This window comes from Schistocerca serialis, chromosome 2, assembly GCF_023864345.2.
Source record: "Schistocerca serialis cubense isolate TAMUIC-IGC-003099 chromosome 2, iqSchSeri2.2, whole genome shotgun sequence".
Classification (NCBI taxonomy): Eukaryota; Metazoa; Arthropoda; class Insecta; order Orthoptera; family Acrididae; genus Schistocerca; species Schistocerca serialis.
Window position 1 is genome coordinate 449,204,263 of NC_064639.1, and position 19,470 is coordinate 449,223,732.

A 19,470-nucleotide genomic window follows, 5' to 3' on the forward strand; every position below is an offset into this window, starting at 1 on the left:
GAAATAAAAAGTTGAGGTGAGATTTTCATTGTGCCTCTTCCCCTGGCCCTCCCCAAATGAGGTTTTGCCAGACCCATGGCCACTATTGTGAGCTTACGTGATTAACAGATGTCCCCGAACGAATAACAATATTGCAACTTCGAACTTACACTTTGCAAAAACCTCGGCGCGGTGACTGACGGGAGAAGCCGTTCCGAATGGTCTCGGTCGGGCTGACAGTTTTTTCGGCCCAGTCAACCTAGTCAACAACACTATTTAGCCAACGACAATATGTTCTATATCTACATATATACTTCCCTACCCACCAAGCCGTGTGTGGCGGAGAGCACAATTCGCGCCAAAGTCATATTCGCCCCCCCCCCCCCCCCCCCCGCCCTCCTGTCTGTTCCACTCGCGGATCGCACGAGGGAAAAACGACTGTCTGAATGCCTTAGTACGAGTTCTAATTTCCTTTAGCTTTGAATGGTGATCATTGCGCGATTTGAAAGTTGGTGGTAATAATATATGCTCTACATCCTCGGCGAAGATCGGATTCCGGAATTTAGTGAGCAGCCCCTTCCGTTTAGCGCGTGTCTATCTGCAAGTGTATCCCATTTCAAACTTTCTATGAGAATTGTAACGCTCTCGCGATGGCTAAATGTACCAGTCACGAATCTTGCCGCTCTTCTTTGGACCTGTTCAATCTCTTGAATGAGGCCCAACTGGTAAAGGTCTCATACAGACGAACAATACACTAAGACTGGACGAACTAACGTATTGTAAAGCGTCTATCGAAAACAAAGCCTGATATATCACAGTGTGCTGGAGATCACAGAAATGTTGTATGGATTTGAATTCGCAACGGTATAAATTTTAAATTTCTTTGCATATTAAAACTGTATGTCGTGCTGCAACTCGGACCCGGGACGTGTGCTTTTCGCATGTAAGAGCTCTACCAACTGAGTTACCCGAGCACGACTCCTGACCGGTCCTCTCGACTGTACTTTCCCCGTACCTAGTCTCCCACCCTCCAAAGTTCACAGAAGTTGTCCCGCAAAACCTGCGGGACTAGCACTCCTGGAAGAAAGGATACTGCGGGAACACGACTTAACCACAGCCTGGGAGATTGTTTCCAGAAAGAATTTTAACTCTGCAGAGGAGTGTGCGCTGATCTGTGAGTTCCTGGAGGAAGCAAAGCTATGAGAACGTATCGTTAGTCGCAATCAGATAGCTCAGATGGTAGAGCACTTGCCTGCGAAATGCCCATCTGGCACACACTTTTAATCAGCGGCAAGTTTCATACCAGCGCGTGAAAATTCATTATGGTTTTAATTTATTGATCTATTCAACGAAGATACTCTTCGCACGCATTATTGAAGTCTAAGGTTAGTAGTGACCGGAAAAAAGTAAATATCGGTACAAAATCATGCACCTTCTTTCGAAACAACTACTCTCATTGCTGGATGTTTACAGGACAGCTACCATGGCAACAATCAGTTACGGAATGAGCTTGGTCACGTCTTTCGTTCTGTCCACGGTTGTCATTTCGATCAGCGAACTCGTAAACCACGTTGCCACAGCTTTGCAGACGAAGCTAGCGGCTGGTAACGCAACAACTGTGTACGGTTTCGTTGCCTGTATTGTTTCTCTGTGCGGCGGGTTTATTTTAAGCGACAGAATGACCTAAACTGGTTGTGAAACTGAGCAGAAAGGTGATAAGATCACTCCTACCCCAATAAGCAAATCCATTACTGAACGTTTACGTGCAGTGTGTGAGCACATCCAGAACGGAAACATAGTTTAATCTAATCGGCATGTAGTATTCACCCGTCCTTACGTTATAAAGAGTACAAACAATTTATAAGAAATGTCTGTGGGCTGCCACTTCTGTCAGTCTACGTCGTTGATTGGCTTATATTTCTGTTTGTATATATCATTTATTAATAAGTGAAAAATTTAGCACAAAATTAATCTAGCGTGAAAGGTGTGAGCTTATTGGATATATATGGCGCGTATTGCTCCCCATTTCAACATTATTTTCCTTCTACAACCAACGAGACGTTTATTCAGCCATTGTGTAATACTTCACCCTTGAATCACGTCATCCACTAGGGACGATAATTAGGAGGGCTTTCTAGGAATCTGCTGCTGAAAATGTTAGATGTTTTTACACTTTAAAACTGGTATCATGAACAGCTACTGCCTTTTACGAAGAAACCTAAACTAAAGGCCACCACTGCTATGACGAATTTTGGTATTAAATGCGTCCTTACGTCACGACGTGTTTTTCGTTTCCAGAACTAAACACTACACCGCTATGTCTGAAACATGTGTTTTACGATGTCTATGACAGCGAAGGTAAATTTTACTCTCGGCGGCGACCTGTCCCGAAAGAACTGAATAAAAAAATATGCATCTCTTAACGATTTACGCTTACAGTGTCACTTTTGACATTTTCGCCGTTGAAATCTAAAAGGAACTGTACAAGTCAGAGGGAGTGGGGCTACAGAACTGCATTATTCTGTAGTCTTTCCTGTTGCATCGGCGAAAAAAGCGTGAGACTCATTCCCAATACGCATGCATAAAGACGTCCTCGTTACGTTAGCATTGTACTTGCAGCGCATACTAAAAGTAGTCTAGGCATTTATGAATGCGGAATGCGTACAGTCGGCATCCCTTCAAGGAAGTTGCAGAGGAAGACGTACCGGAACACCTTTCCTCGTGTGAATTGATAGCCTTTCTTTTTGATTTTTAAGACGGATCTTCCGAATAACGGATTAGCATTACAGCTGTTTACCTAAAACAGTCAGTCTGGCAATGCCGCGTATTCAATAAGCGTCTTCACAAACCAGTTGTCCGTTCAGTTTCTAGTAAGTCAATATTACACGATTTTAAAGTTTTTCGTACTTCCTGATTCAACAAATACCCAAAATGACTAAACAATATAGTAAATCTCCCCTAAAAAATAATGTCTACCTTTTTAGTAACAGAACTTTTATGTGACATGTGACGCAGTATCTTTATGGATAAAGGCATTATACTGCAACCATACCATGTCTGCTTCACAACATTTTTTCATGAAGTCCTCACCATTTGCTACGCACTTTCGAAGGCAATGAACAGGGCTATATTCACCGCGCACGTCATCTTTAATCCTGCAGAGATGGAATAGACGTCATCGTCCAGAAAGAGGCTGCGAAGTTCCGCGTGAAACAATGTGGGGACGCATAATTTCTGGACGCATAATTTCTGGGCCTACCATCGTATGTACGAAATGTACGATGTTTCCAATCTTCCATCAGCAATTGATTACTTCTATTAGCGCAACCATATTTTGTAGTATCAACATTATTCTACAGAGAACATTTTCTACCGGCGCCAAATTCGCAACTGTGTGTTGCAGCTCACCTCAGTCATCGCCCTTTGTCTTCTCTGAAATCATTTTCTACCAATGCCAAAACTGTCGTAACTGTCATACGTATGTACGAAGATCGACGGTGTAGTACTAGTGTAACTTTGGCCTGCTGATGCAGCGAATTGGTGACGCTCCCAAGGAGCTGATGGGGCGACCAGATAAGTGAGGCAGTCTCAGCAGATTTTAAATGGAGCTGTCTTTTGCTTCTTCCACACACTAGCGGCTTACGAAAGAATGACCTAAAGCAGAAATTTATAACTGTATCAGTTAACTTTGAGTAAACTCGTGTGTATGCTCAGTTTGAGCTTCTGCATTCAGCTACAAACACGAAGGCTTCGCACGGCTCGATAGCGTAATACGCTGTCCATTGTCGAATTATCTGTCAAAACATGTCTTGTGCAGAACAATCGGAGTTTTCATTCTCTGCGTGCGACGATCTGTTAGCAGTCGGAATCTACACAAGCCTTCATAACATTTTATCACTCCAGTTTCTGCACGTTATGTACACGAGGCTTTAGGCTGTCCTGAAGGGAGAGGCTTACAGAATTGTAAAGGCGCAATGAGTTATCGAGCTGCAGCGATTCATAACGACAAAAGAAGCATCGCACGAATCGAGTATCTTTTCTTTAACCGTTTACAATACCTCTCGTCAATTCCACCAGATACAACACCGAGACAGAGAGGAGTGCGCAGAAAGGGTTCGACGGGCCTCTTTTAGCCAGCTCCCTCTGATGAAATGATACATTTTATCCTAATGAATCGTAGTCTGGCGTTTAAACATTTCCTTCTCTCCTGACGGTGGGCGACAGAAGCGAAATGTTGGGCACTAAATACAACTTACGCGCATTATTTTGAATTTTTCGATGGCCTTCGGTGAATAATCATGATAACGATAAATGTTCCCATAAAACGCTATTTACAATGCACCATCTTCCACGAAAATACTTGGGTAGTTTATGTCATTGGTTGTGAACTTCAGCGACTCTATCACAGATTCCTGCAGGGAGCCCTACATTCCACCTGATTGCAAGTTCTCATCAAAGTTGTGTAACCGATCGGAATTTCCTGTAGCGTGTATGTACTCCATCTACATAGTTACTCTGGGAGTCGCATTTAAGTACTTGATAGATGGTTCACACAACCACTTTCAGACTATTTCTCGACCGCAGCACTTTCGACTAGCACGCGGGAAAATTGAACACCTAAATCTTCCCGCGCGAGCTCTGATTTCTCTTACTTTATCACTAAGGCCATTTCTCCCTACCTTGATGGGATTTAACAAAATATTTTTGCATTACGAGGATAAACTGGTGAATTTCCTGAAAAGATTTGCCCCAAATTTTATTAGTGATTTCACCCCGGCTCGATTATCATATCCGCGACATCCTCACCCTTATCTCGTGATGATTCAAAAAGAATTGCACTTATTTGAACTTTTTCGATCGCCTACGACAATCCTATATGATGATGATCTCCAAACGTTATGCAGTACGTCAGAAGAGGACGGACATGTGTAATGTAGGCAACCTCTCTACTGTCTGTAGTGCGGAACTCTGTGGGTTATCTTCCGTAACACTAGAAGCACGGCATCCTTTTTCTATACGAAGAGGAGAGTCGCATCCCTAAATCATTATCCGCATCGGCAAGACTTTTCTCCGCAACCGCGATTATTAACCTTTTGTAAACACAGATGCCGTATTAGTAGTGTGTGCTCGACCTAAGAATTAAACGCTTTTGCATTCCTGTTCACCGATTGCATGTAATGCAAGTAGACGAAATTCGTAATATTAACATCATATTTTAGCTACCAGCCACGAGGTAATTATTGCAGGGAATATCTTTTGATACACCAGGGGATATCGGTATCGACGCAAGCTTTTATCCGCAAAGTAATAACTACTGAGAATATACACTGGTATCAGCATCCGTGCAGAATTATCTATAGCCTTACTGATATTAGAAACAAGGAAAGTGAGCTGAGGTTCCTCATTATTGTTCCTTTAGGAAATCATACTGACTGCGACAAAGAAAGTGATTAAACTTATTGAAAAGTTACATAGATTAAAAGGAAGAAACGCGTAACAGAGCTTAATGTTCCCTCGAGACCGTCAGAGAGAGAGCCCAACTTACAGTGTATTGTAGAGGTCATCCTGTCATAGTGGACATCCTGACATTCGCCTCGACTGATTTAAGTAACGTCTGGCCTGGTGTTTTCATGGTAAAGCGTTACGAAGTTCTTCCGTAGGTTCTAAAATATTCTTGATGCAAAAGTTACTGATCAGATTACTATCAAAGCGTCAGAGTACAGATCGCTCAGCAAACCGTCACAATTAAAGTTTGTTCGCTATGCCCGCCCAACAGTGCATGATGCCAGACTGTCGTCACAGCGGTAGTGGGCAGCGGCTAAGTTGTATGCGCCTAATCCAACCAGCACGTCAGTGACCGTATTGACCTACTCACTGCTTCTGACGCATTTTTTTGTATACGGACAAGAAGAGCTGAGTGAACGACATGCGTGCTACTATTGTAGTCAACCGTACGAGGGGCGCTCCGTAAGCAAAGCAACAATTTTTTTCTGCAAGCTTGTTGGTTTTATTCAGGATCCCAATACACCTTATTATTCCCCGCTCGTCTGGCTACAAAACCCCATTTTTCCATAAAACCTCCGTTTAACGCGACGGCCTTTAGCCACATTGCTGGGAGGGCCTGTATGCCCGCATTTTACCAATCTACTGGTCGACGTCTTGCTGCGTCAATAACCTCACCATCATTCAGGTACTGCTTCCCGCGGAGTGCATCGTTGATTGGGCAAAACAGACGGAAGGTCCTTACGGTCTTCTGTTACGCGGCGAGGAACCTAGAGGGCTTACAACATTGAGTACCCCAACTGGCGGACGAGTGTGTCAGCACTACCATCAGAGACGTCCAGTTCAAGAGCGAGGGGTTTCATTGTGATCCGTCGTTCATTTCGAATGAGAGTGTCCGCGAGTTCCAAAACTGCGGGAGTCAAAGCTGTGTGCGACCGATGGGCACACGGGAGATTGGACAACTTCGCGCGACCTTGTAGCGATGATGACAGACGCCTCGTCCAACGACTCACCGTGGTTGTATTCACTGCCAGGTCTCCGTAGACATTCTGTAAGTCCCTAATATAAATCTGAGAGGGTCTGGTTTTCCGCCATAAGGAACTCAATGACAGCTCTCTCAGCCTGGAACGCACCGCCGATACAGACGCCATTTTGAAGCCAACGGTTAGCGCCGCCACCTATCGGAAAATCATTAAACTATTGGGACTAAAGAGGGAATATTCCACGAGGTCCTAGAACAAATTCTGCAATTTTTCAATCGAAATTGAACCAGAAAAAACTGTCGCATTACTTACTGAATAACCCTTGTACACCGTGCCGAATCTTGGATGGAAACAAATCCACATTCGTTGTAGTTCTCCATAGCGTCGCAACACTAAAAACGGAGCTACAGAGTCCTTTATGCCATTTATATACTATGGCGTGTAGCATGGTACCGTGAAAAAAAAATTACTGGAGACAGAACTGCCGCCTCGTCTGACCCTTCTATTGCTGATATTGCGCTCTTTGATTTAGATGAGGCATACGTTAGCACTTCGTTTGACGGCTTTGGGTGGCCTAGTCCGGAGTAGCACTAGCTTCCCGAGACGCACAAAAGAGTGCACAGCTGGATATACGTCTACGTCATCTCTCTGCACACTGCGTATTTGGGTTCCGCTAACGTCACTGTTTCCGTATGCTGCACTTTCATAAACGGTAGTCCCTGTAATGAGAATGTCGCGTGAGCGTTCAGCACGCATGTCACGGCGCTCCGACACGGGTGTGAGCGTGGCTAGAGTAACGAACTCCGACACCGGGCCTACTGCTGGCGTTCAGGAAGCCGCAGCGCAGCGCAACGCGATCCCCGGCCGACCCCGCCAGCCGGCAGAGAGTAATTGTGGCCCATTTAAGGGGCAGCGCCACAAAGCAACCGCTTTGTTTTGGTCCGGCTAACTGCACGGGGTGGCCTGTGAGGGGACGCGCTGCCGGCTGGCTACGGCCTTACGCTCCCCTGCGCGTGAAATTACCAGGCAGCCGGCACTCAACTAAAGCTGAACCACTGCCCAAAGATTATCCATTCAGGTTCACTTACAGCCAACTGAACACCCGCCGGAGGTGAAGCACCGTCATGTTTACGTACGAGAAAAGAGAGAGAAGCAGACAGTAACGTCGTCTTACACAGAAAAGTGAAATTAACATCTGGTTAAGGTGGCACCACTTTCACGTTTATGCTCGACGAAGGAAAAGGGAAGTAGTAACATCTTAGTTCCATCACTCTTGCAAGTGGAGCTTGTTACACGTAGCATGTCATGACGCCAAAACTTTGTACAGCACAGCAGTCAAACAATGCCCAGAACTTTTGTTTGGTAGTACTTCTCGCATATTAGGTATCTTGGTAACAACATTTCGGAAAGCGTTCGATACTGTACCGCACTGTAGGCTGATACTACAGGTGGTGTATGAATCCACGTTTATATAAAACTGCAGCTTCATTTTCTCGTAAAAATCAAATGTTGTATGCCACTTTTCAGTCTATGTAGTCTCTTTCACACGTGAAGGGCCGTTTATTCTGGCACCTTTTGAAGTCAAACGTAAAATATGTAACAACTGTTCTATGGGTTTCCTTGCTAGTCTTGCAGTCTAATTCTGATTGATATACGCTGCAAGCGATCGCCAAAGCTATTATTTGTTTGTACTGTTCATGACATGGCAGAAATTGTTGCCTAATAACGTATCATCAACGGGATATTGTGTTCATTTCGCCTCTTCTTCTTTAGTGTAGAGGCTTGAATACCACACCGCTCGGTATTGTATCCCTCCAGCCACAATATGCATACCGTCGACTTAATCTGCTTTTAACATATTCCTTGCACTCCCGTGACTGTCTCCGATTTCTCCTTCTTCTGTATCACATTGCCACTGCCTCACATGGGCTGCTTTATGACATGGTGCACTGCCATACACATTCGATCAATCATCGTCTCCGATCTGTTCTTCTACTGTATACATCGCTGATGGATTTGTTACTCAGGTGACATACAATGACTAGTCCATATTGTTCGGGTATTTTTGATTAGGCAGTGCATCTCATAAAATGACGAGAAAGAGAAAACCCGAGAATTCACGAGTCACACTAAGGTTTACTGACAATTGTTCTTCACTCCAGCCGTTCGCGAACGGAACAGGGTAGAAGGAAAAAGTAAGTAACACCAGAAGTATCATCCGCCACAAAGTAGAGATAAAGGTGTTTAATACCATTTCGAAAAAGTCGGGAGCTCTCTAAATGCGGCGTGGATAAAATAAATGCTAGTGCAGCTCTCACCGGCGACGATTACAAGGAAGTGCCTAAACGATTCAGAGGTAATGGTCTGGGCGGTCTCGCTGATGGGAGCGACCACAGCTGCCGGCTGGCTGGTATCGGGTGTCAGGTTCAGAGACAGCCACAGGAGTGCCACACGCGCCCAGCTGCGGCTCGCAGCCAGGGAGCGCCCATGTCACGTGACAAGCGGAGAGGGAGCGAGAGAGAGAGAGAGAGAGGAAAGGGTGAGAGGGAGTGAAGAAAAGAGAGAGGGGAAGAAGCAGGGCAAGAGGAAGGGGGAGAGGGAGGGAGGGGGGGAGAGAGAGAGAGAGAGAGAGAGAGAGAGAGAGAGAGAGAGAGAAGTGCACCAAAGGTCCTGCAGCTACTCTACATTGCTGCACACCAGCTAACACATTACACCAATGTTGCTTTGACGCTATTCATGACTTCAATTTCATCGTACCCCCTCAGGGATTAACTAAATGCAACTGAATCGCCCAGTGAGTGAAGTGCCGCCTAGGCTTGAGTATCTTTCAATGGCTGACAATTATGACAATGAAATGACGAAATTATTAACGCTTTGGACTCACATTCCGGAGAAGCGGGGTTCACGTTAAACTAAAGACCACCCTGGTAGAGATTTGCTGTAGCTTCCCTGAAATTTTTACGCAAACGCAGAGATGTTGTCTTTGAAAGGACACGGCCCATTTCTTTCTCTATACTTGTCCAATACGGACTTTTGCTTCGCCTCCTACCATTTCGACATCGACAGTACATTAAATCTTATTTACTGCTTCGTTCTCACACGCCACAGCGGTATAGCAAACCATCTAAATAACCCACGAAATAACAGGGTCTAACACTACTTCAGCGAACCCTGCAGTGCGTGGGGCTGCGAAGCAAGCATCCAACACAGGAGGACCGACTGTACTACCGCTGGCTCGTAACGGGTGATTCCCTGATTAAAGTTTTATGGTTCACAACAAGGTAGCACGTCTGAGGACAACGTTCTGCTGGAACAAAGTAAGACACGGAGGGTAGAGTTCTACATCTACATCTACATCTATACTCCGCGAGCCACCTTACGGTGTGTGGCGGAGGGTACTTATTGTACCACTATCTGATCCCCCCTTCCCTGTTCCATTCACGAATTGTGCGTGGGAAGAACGACTGCTTGTAAGTCTCCGTATTTGCTATAATTTCTCGGATCTTTTCGTTGTGATCATTACGCGAGATATATGTGGGCGGTAGTAATATGTTGCCCATCTCTTCCCGGAATGTGCTCTCTCGTAATTTCGATAATAAACCTCTCCGTATTGCGTAACGCCTTTCTTGAAGTGTCCGCCACTGGAGCTTGTTCAGCATCTCCGTAACGCTCTCGCGCTGACTAAATGTCTCCATGACGAATCGCGCTGCTTTTCGCTGGATCATGTCTATCTCTTCTATTAATCCAACCTGGTAAGGGTCCCATACTGATGAGCAATACTCAAGAATCGGACGAACAAGCGTTTTGTAAGCTACTTCTTTCGTCGATGAGTCACATTTTCTTAGAATTCTTCCTATGAATCTCAACCTGGCGCCTGCTTTTCCCACTATTTGTTTTATGTGATCATTCCACTTCAGATCGCTCCGGATAGTAACTCCTAAGTATTTTACGGTCGTTACCGCTTCCAATGATTTACCACCTATGGCATAATCGTACTGGAATGGATTTCTGCCCCTATGTGAAGGGAAGGTTGTCATGGCAGTCTCTTGGGCCATTAATACAAGTGCAAAGGAAGCACTCTTGAGCTGTGGTTATGAATCTGCTCTCCGAGACTATATTCATCACTACATCTTTATCGCCTTCTGAAGAGAGGAAATGTTCTTTCAACACGATCACCATCGTTTCAAACTATTTTAGTTCTGTCATAATTCCTCGAATATTAACAGAACTGAAAATCTGTAACAATTCGGCAGTAGTATTCACCGTATCTTCGTACAAGCGTCCCTCAAAATATTTGAGGAGCACTACTACAGCAACGGTTCCAGATGTCAGTTTAGACGTGAAAACAGCAGATCAGTCGTTGATAGCACATTCGCTGTTCTATACGCTACAAATGACAATTAGTATGGATACTCTAGAGTGTGTTCTACTTAAATTGTACTGAATACACATCACCATTATTAGAGTTTTCTAGATTCACGAAATACGAACCATTTTTGTTTAGCTGTATTACTGAATCTGCTTTCAGTTGGTTTGACATTCTATGTTTGATTACTTCGTGAGAAGGAAATATTTTGTTTATTACGCCGGAACTTTGGCACAGGTCTTAGAGAGTTTTGTTTGAAGAACCCTGATGTTCATGGTTACTCCTGTATTTGCTTTCTTTCTGCTTTTTCATATACCGATGATTATGTCTTATTTCTAAAGGTAGATATGCTATAATCTGTTACACCTGTTGCAACTACCCCTACAGCTCCGCGTGTGACTACACGAATCACACGTACGCGGTTCGAAAGCAACCTATTTTAAACAGTGCATTACAGCTTCGCTTACGGTGGAGATGTCGCGGAAGATTGAATAGATCTATTTAAAACGAATTTAGCCTTAGTTGCTTATTTTGTTCTAGATAGCTTCGCATCCCAGCCATTAGGATCGGACTATTGGTTCGCTTGTCACTAGAAGGAAGGACCCGCCATTTCCGTGTTGAGCACGTCAACATAACATTCCCCGGAATGTAACACACTTCTGTAGTTGTTAGTAAGTCTGACCAGGGTAAAAATTTACAAGTGTCCTTCATAGGTTAGCGCAACTTTGCACGGAGTGCTCTGTCACTCGGTAATCACGCTCTGATGGCGCTGAATACTTTTGGACACACCTGGAATTACTTTGAAAGTGAGCGAGAACGTCGACTCACAATGTCATCTCGTCGTCAAACGTAATAAATGAATCCGTCTGCGTTCTATTTCGTATTGGTAGACTGTACTCATATATATATATATATATATACCATCCGAATAAGTCTTGAAGGTCCAACAGTACAGACCGGCTGCCGTCTCATCTTCAGCCCTTAGGCGTCGCTGGATACGAATATGGAGGGGCGTGTGGTCAGCACACCGCTCTCCCAGCCGCACGTCAGTTTACGAGACCGGAGCCACTACTTTTCAATCAAGTAGCTCCTCAGTTTGCCTCACAAGGGCTGAGTGCACCCCACTTGCCAACAGCGCTCGGCAGACCGGACGGTGACCCATCCAAATGCTAACCAAGCCCGACAGCGCTTAACTTCGGTGATCTGACGGGAACCGGTATTAGCACTGCAGCAAGGCCGTCGGCTACTTTCCTACATAACATCTCATTAAATTCTGCGCCGATGCAGACCGACTGTAAATGCAAAATGAAAATTGTAACGAATGCGGGAAAAAGGAAGAGACAGAATGTTATGATAACAAAGTCAGGAAGAGGGAATGATTCTTTCATTTATTCCAGTTCACTCTTCTCTTCAACGCGATGGCAGACGACCTAAATTACCGTTTACGCAGTACATCTATTCTAAAACGGTAAGTTACTTTGGCCGTAAGATTATCTGCTTCGAGGTATGTCTCCGTCAACACGAAGATGTAAAACGAGCCTCACGTGTTTCTTATCTAAGACACGTTCTCAGCCGCTATCATAGCAGTAATGTTTGCTGACGTGATTTTCTGCTGCTTTACCGCCAAGAGAACCAGCAACAGCTCACAGTCACCGATAGTGTTTATAACGGTCGCGTTCAGCGGCAGTACATAACTGCTCGTCGTGAGGCTCGACTTATATTCAACCTTTACGCGACTGGCACTTGTGAAGCTGGAGTGGCCACCCGATCTACAAGGCGTCTAGTGCCTTCTGCAATGCATAATACTTTCTACCATAAGGCTCTACAGAAACAGCAGAATGTGAAATGAAAACATTAATAAGAAGGAAACAAAAAGCAAGTTGAGGAAAAACGATCTTACCTTGTTTATGTATCACACATACGGAAACTCCTCCGTTATTCCCGATATGTGTGTCACTGAAGGACATATCTGATCCGTGTATGATCATTGCTCGACAGTGAGCTCAGTCAAAAAAGTCCACGGGCTTTCTCCATGCAACACCGGTACGTTGCCATTTCTTCATCAGACATCAGAACGAATTTTTATCAGCAGTAGGAATTTCGGAGACAATGTCACTGAGACTTCGCACAAGAAGAAGTGAAAGACGTAACCGACTATTTGCGGTTTCCAACAGCGTTATGTAAATTCAAGAGTTTTGAAGAGTCGCCTCTGGATGCACTAGTTCCTTGCTCTAATGCTGTATTTAATAATACGCTCCTGAGCAAAGGTAATGTTGATTGATTCATTTGTATCTGAGGCCCATATGACAGCTTTTGTTCCACAAAGTATGACAGAGTCTCTACAAAGATCAATTATTTAATTCCGAAACCGAAGCTATTTCACAACATCTACTGATTTTACCGGTTTTATCATTTTCCCTGCGGAACAGATATGATGAGCCACAACGTTGGAGGGCTAACAGCGTTTTCCGTTTCCGTAGCTGCAACAGCCTTCAGTATAAGTCTCAAGACAACACTGGGCTAAAAATCGAATATCAAACTGAAATAGAGATATCTGAATAAAAAGTACTGAACTGACAATATCCAAGTCACTGGATACTGAAACAAGAAGTGCTGGGTGGGTCTGTTACGATTATCAGAAGTATGGGTGCAATGACGTACTAGGATGTATGATTATGTTTCCGAACATGTCACGTCGAGAAAGCTTGGGAACTATCACCATAAAAGTTTTCAACGGCACCTAAGTTGTCAGCCAAATACAGCAGATTAATTATTTTGAAGTAAATATCTTTTATGACTGCCGCATAGCTGATTAACAATAATAAAATGTATCATGATATGTAATTTCCTGTGCAGAATTGGTGCTATGCCGAGTAAAAATTACCCGCCTCATAAATTAAGAAACAGCAATGCGTATGCGATGGCCTGGAGCATCCGAAGTTAACGGCAACTTGCACCTTTTCGTTCTCTAGTATCCAACAGACACAAAAAAGTTTGAACTTAACAACGTGCGCATTTTTTTGTGTGAAGTCAAAAGAAGTCTGTTGTATCTATAATTCTTTGAGGAATCCAGAAGTCGAATATTGCTCAAACTTCACAAATGATTGTCGTAATTCGCTAACAGAAGATAAGTGTGCCTCAAAATGTTTCACTGAACTTCTTAGTCACTTACACTGCTTCCAATTTATTTACTTGAGCCGGCCGGCGCTTCAGTCTGGAACCGCGCTACCGCTGCCTCGGGCATGGATGTGTGTGATGTCCTTAGGTTAGTTAGGTTTAAGTAGTTCTAAGTTCTAGGGGACTGATAACCTTAGATGTTAAGTCCCATAGTACTCAGAGCCATCTGAACCATATTTACTTGGCTGAGACGCATCTTTAACACCAATCTTAAAACGATTCAGTAAAGCTCTTGACACAGAATCTCACTTTTTTTTCTTTGGCAAATGCAACGCACCAAAATGATATAAAACGAAACCAAACGCACAGCTACCAAACTCGTTATAGTAATTACACAACGATACCAAGTGCAAAGTTCTTCTCGGCGGCATTCTTCTTGGAATAACTTAAAAGAAGCTGAAGCACCGTTTACAAGCATCTTCCCGTACACGAGCATATGACTGAGGCATTGCAGCCGGGTGCAACAACAGGTCACGAAATAGGGGATTCACATTCCATGTGATATCATGCTGCTCTTCGATTGGATAGTTTGACAGCATAAAAAACCCAGCAGAGAATCCGAGAAGTGACAACTATCTTATCGCGACAGTATTATCTCTAGACAGCCCAAGTGGTTTATTGCTTTCCCTTCTTCGGCCGTCAATAATACGTAAACTATATTGCTCCGAATTCTCCGCTGTATCCTTTCGGAGGCGGTCGCCTCGCACTGTGGTGTGGAAGACTTTGCTGAGTGTGGCAGGGAAGTGCAGACCCCTGGACAGGTTGAACGGCTGAGTCGCCCTGCAAGGCGTGCTCCGATGGCGCGCTCTTACCACTAAGATGTTCGTCGGACTACTGGTCCAAGCACAGGAAAGGAACAACCTTGGCGGTCGCCATAGGTAAAGCAGTCCCCAGCTGGTCAATATAAGCCATAAATAATTATGGTTGTGCAATACATGAAAGTATATGGACTAGGTTGAGAGGTTACAAAATAATACTGAATAGTTCAGAAGTTTGGAAATATATTGCGCCATTCGAGAATCGTTGTGGGCAGTATTCGCAATACCCTTGCCAGTCACTCAAGTGCTTCGATGAGGTACAGTCTTTTGGCTTCTTTGTGCTCGCTGTGGTGTTTATCAACTAAAATGAGTTCGAAACAAGAAGAAAGATCATTCACAACAGAGTCCATCGGAATGTACAAATCACTGCCGACATTATGGGATGTTAGGGTTGATGCATATTAAAAACTGGAAATTTAAGAATGATTCTTATGAGCTGTTGCTCACCAAATACAGAGAGCGGTACCCAGTAGCTACAAGGAAAGATCTTTTCTTAAAAATATTTTTTTAAGAACATACAGGCAACCATTTCCATTAACGCATCAAATGATGGGCCACCATCGCGTAAAACATTCTGACAATCACTTATCTCGTTCAACTTCTCTCAATATGTGAGTTTTTGACGCTCCTTATAGCAAATTTTCATCCACCTTCTGATTGAAAATCCGCTTCCATAGTTCTGTGGTCAGCGCGTCTGGCTGCCACGTGGAGGAATTTTTCCTTGGTCGAAGGACTGGAATGGGTGTACCTCAGTCTTGTGATGCCAACTGAGCAGCTACTTGACCGAGTAGTAGCGGCTGCAAGGCCAAGAAAGCCGACAACGGCTGGGAGAGCGGTGTGCTGACCCACGTCCCTCCATTACGACGTTGGCAGAGAATGATCCAGCGGTCGGTTGGTGCCGACTGACCCATCAAGGCCAGAGAGCGCAGCTTTTCTTTTCTTTACATCTACCTGAAAGAAAGTAGGTCAATCATCATAGCAGCAGCGTCTTGATAGTTCAAAATTTCGAACCAGACTATAATTGCAAAGTGTTATTGAGCAATCCGGGGATAACTTCGTTAATATTGCTCAATACAGTAACAACGACTGTCTAGGGACCGTTGCAGGGAAACTACGGAAAATCTGAATCTGAAGTGTCAGACTGGGATTACACGCGGCTCCCTAAGAGAAGTTACAAATCTCCCCTTTATGCCTTGCTCTCACTTCAGCACATATCAGTTGTATATGGGAGCCTATGTGAGCTTTTGTTGACGTAGAAGAAGAAGATCTACTAATCACCCCAAGATATAAGACATTTTACCAGCACAAAAACTAGCTACGTGTTGCTGAATGACTCCTTCATACGATGTAGGTCAACTGCTAATGTAGTCGCTAAGACATATTGGATGAAACACGCTTTCTGATCAAGTTCCATGTTATTTGCATTTAACTTACCGCAGAATTGCAAACAATCGGTACAAATCAGAAGAATGGCAATGTGCAGTGGCTAACAGTTTCCTGTTAAGCTTCCCCATTGGTGGTTTTGTTGTTCCTTCGGCTGTGCGGTACGTGGAACGAGTCACATCATTCACCAACGTCTTGGCAAGTTACACGATGTCCTCGAATGAGAAATTCCTGATGGCATGCAGATAAAGGTATCTCTAAGCCATTACATCACTTCGTTCTATGATAAATTTCGGAGATGCAAACTTTTCGTGACAACAACAAACTTGTGAAGGCAGTGTAAGCACTGATTTAATCCCCTTAAATATCTTCGCTCCTTTGAGGCGAAACATACGTTTTTTCAACGTAGGGCCCTCTCTCTCTTACCAAACACGACGTCTGTGTATTTTAGACTGCTATAATGTGAACATTGTGATTATCCGGTGCACGTGTTTTCGAACGAACTCTCTTACAGAAAACTTGATCTTCAGACGCACCACGCTGCCATTAATAAAAAACAGTTCTCAGCAACATCTGACGAACGCAAAATACTTCAATGCTCCAAAAACCACACTTCACAAAAAGAACGCAAGAACACAGAAACAACTTATGCTCGCAGTGACGTACTATTGTTTTATAACAGGGTGCATTTGAACGTGATGGGTCAGTCGGTGGCGTAGGAAACTAGCTTGTTATTTATGATACCTGGCCAACGGCGTGATGTTTCCTCCACCTGACTGAACTTTCAAAATATGCGGGTTATTTTAACCACAGGAAGTGGTTAAAGGAAGTCAAAATATTTTGTTGATACCAACTTACATAGGGGGTATGACCATCATCACAAGTATTAACACAAGTAATCAGGACACGCATGGAAAGATTAAAATTTTCATTTTTTCCACGTGCTATTCGGAAGTGGAACGGTAGATAAATAGTCTGGAAGTGGTTCTCTGAATCCTCTGTCAAACACTTAAGTGTGAACTTCAGAATAATCTTGTAGATGTAGATTCTAATTCGAAGCACATTTTTAGATCTCACAAAAAGTGGCACAAACAGGCGGTCGTGCCCTTTTTGAAGAATTTATGTTGAACTTGGGCTTCATTTACTTTCTACATACAGTACTTCACACAGCAAGATGCATTTGGTCTTAAATCTATGAAAGGACGCAAGAAGACTAGGTCCGATGACGAGGTGATTAAGAGAGCAGAACAAGTTCGTCTTGCAAAGTAACAGGGAAGGAAATACGGCGTGTCTTTTTTGCAGAGACCATCCCGCATTGGTCATAACGATTTATGGAAAACCTGAATAATGTACATGGCTGGACGGGAATTTCAACCCCGTACCTCCGGAATGCAAGTAAGGTGCTGAAAGTTAAGGCGGGAGTCAAGTAGAAACAGGGAATTATATCTTGTGCAGTTTAAAGACTGACAAGTCAGTGCAAAGTCTTTCATTTCCCACTAACACACATGACTCGTGCGTGAAAGAAAATATGCAACCTCATGTCGACAAACAAGAACAATGGAATAGACAATTTCCGGTGACGACAATTCAAAATCGAGGCCACAAAATGTCTAGTCTGCAACTGATAGCATACACTGATGAGCGATTCAATTACAGAGACTTCTTTTGTTGTGCGTAGTATCGCTCCCTCATCTGCAGACGGTGACGAATAATTCACGACCGCTGAACCGTGGTCAACAGATCCAGATGACTGGCCCCCAGCCATTAGTACATCTGAAGATGTTCACTGAGATACTCCAACAAGAATTAGCACTGTATCTTCCATCAAGGACCTATATCGATCATGGGCGACGACAACCTGTAGTGTATAAGGGAAAAGGAAAAAAAGATCAGGGATTAACGTACTGTCGATGTCCAGGTCACTGAAGATGATGCTAGTAGGCACATTTTACAATCGTCGTTTTGTGAGACATATAGTGGGGCGAGAATATAAGGACGAGTCTTACATTACACCCTCCTGGTACCTACCACTGGGATTAATATGACCTCAACTTAAATTGTTTGTTTGTTTCCTAAACGTAATGTTTTTAAAAATAGAATGGTGAATGTTACTTTGAACAGCTTTGTAAGAAGTTTCCGGTAGTTCCATTCTGTGTATATGAATTGAAGTTAGAGGTGTGGAGGGACCACGTGTACAGAACAGTTTTAGAAATCTTCGGAAGCAAGTTGAAATTAGTGATCACTATAACAGCACAATCGTTTAAGGGAATTATCTAGCTACGTGTGTAGGGATCTGCAGTTCATACCAATGAGACACCGAAGCTGATAGTCAGATAAAATAGTTAATAAAATTAGGTATGTCGGTATTTATTTTCTTCGAGACCATAAGAAACACCTGCGACAATGGAAATATTTTTCCAACTTATTTTTATACCCATTCTAAGGGTGTCTTGCAGTAGTTGTTGCTATACTCTTCCTAGCACCACTGGGATCAATACGGCACCATAAGCACATTGGAAAATCATATCTCCCTCGTTATGTTCATTAATACACTGGCAATAAATCCGAAGTAAATTACTTGGAGCCTGTACGACCCAGTGCTACTTAGTGAGATAAAAAAATTCATGTAGTTGGAGCATTAAAAGAAGACTCCGATATCTGATTCGCAAACTTGGGTTGGTGTTGATATTCTAGTGTTACGAAGGTTTCGGCATCGATTTTCAAGCTCTGGGATAACCGGCCGGCTATGTGTGAGCAGCGGTCGGAGGATACGAGCGCGACGAGAGTGAGAAATGACAGATACGGGCAATATTTGTTGGTGGGTAATACCGTAGTGTAGTTGAGGAGAGCGGCGCTTTTTGTGTGCCGCCAGCTGCCTCTGTCGCGGCTGCTGGTTGTGGAGCGGGCCTCCCATTCACCACGAGCGCCGCAGCGTGCCGCAAAAACACGCCGCGCCACGCAGCTGGCGCCGCACGCGCCACCGCGCTCACTGCAGGCACCGGCTGGACTCTGTTCCCTCAGGTCTTTGCTCGCTGTGGTCGCGTTGCAGGTAATACACACAACGTGCAATTCCCTTTTCGTATTCTATTTAAAAAATACACCGGCAAAATCCCTAAGTCGAGGAACTTTTTCCTATGTCTGTCTACTCTCAGCCCGTAGCTTTGAAATAAGGTCACGAGTTAATGAGTCCCGAGCTAAATTGCTGCATTTCAAAAGCGGATTACTAATTGCAATCAAAATGAGAAATTAGTGATCACTATAA

The 19,470-nt window shown here is 44.0% G+C and overlaps 1 protein-coding gene and 1 pseudogene across 1 annotated transcript in view; both read right to left on the bottom strand.

Moving 5' to 3' along the window:
- The window catches only part of LOC126456070 (rho guanine nucleotide exchange factor 12), a 1,154,422-nt gene that overhangs the window by 909,275 nt on the left and 225,677 nt on the right, over positions 1-19,470 (bottom strand). The gene's annotated exons all lie outside the window — the stretch shown is intronic.
- On the bottom strand, positions 11,957-12,074 carry LOC126458797 (5S ribosomal RNA; annotated as a pseudogene).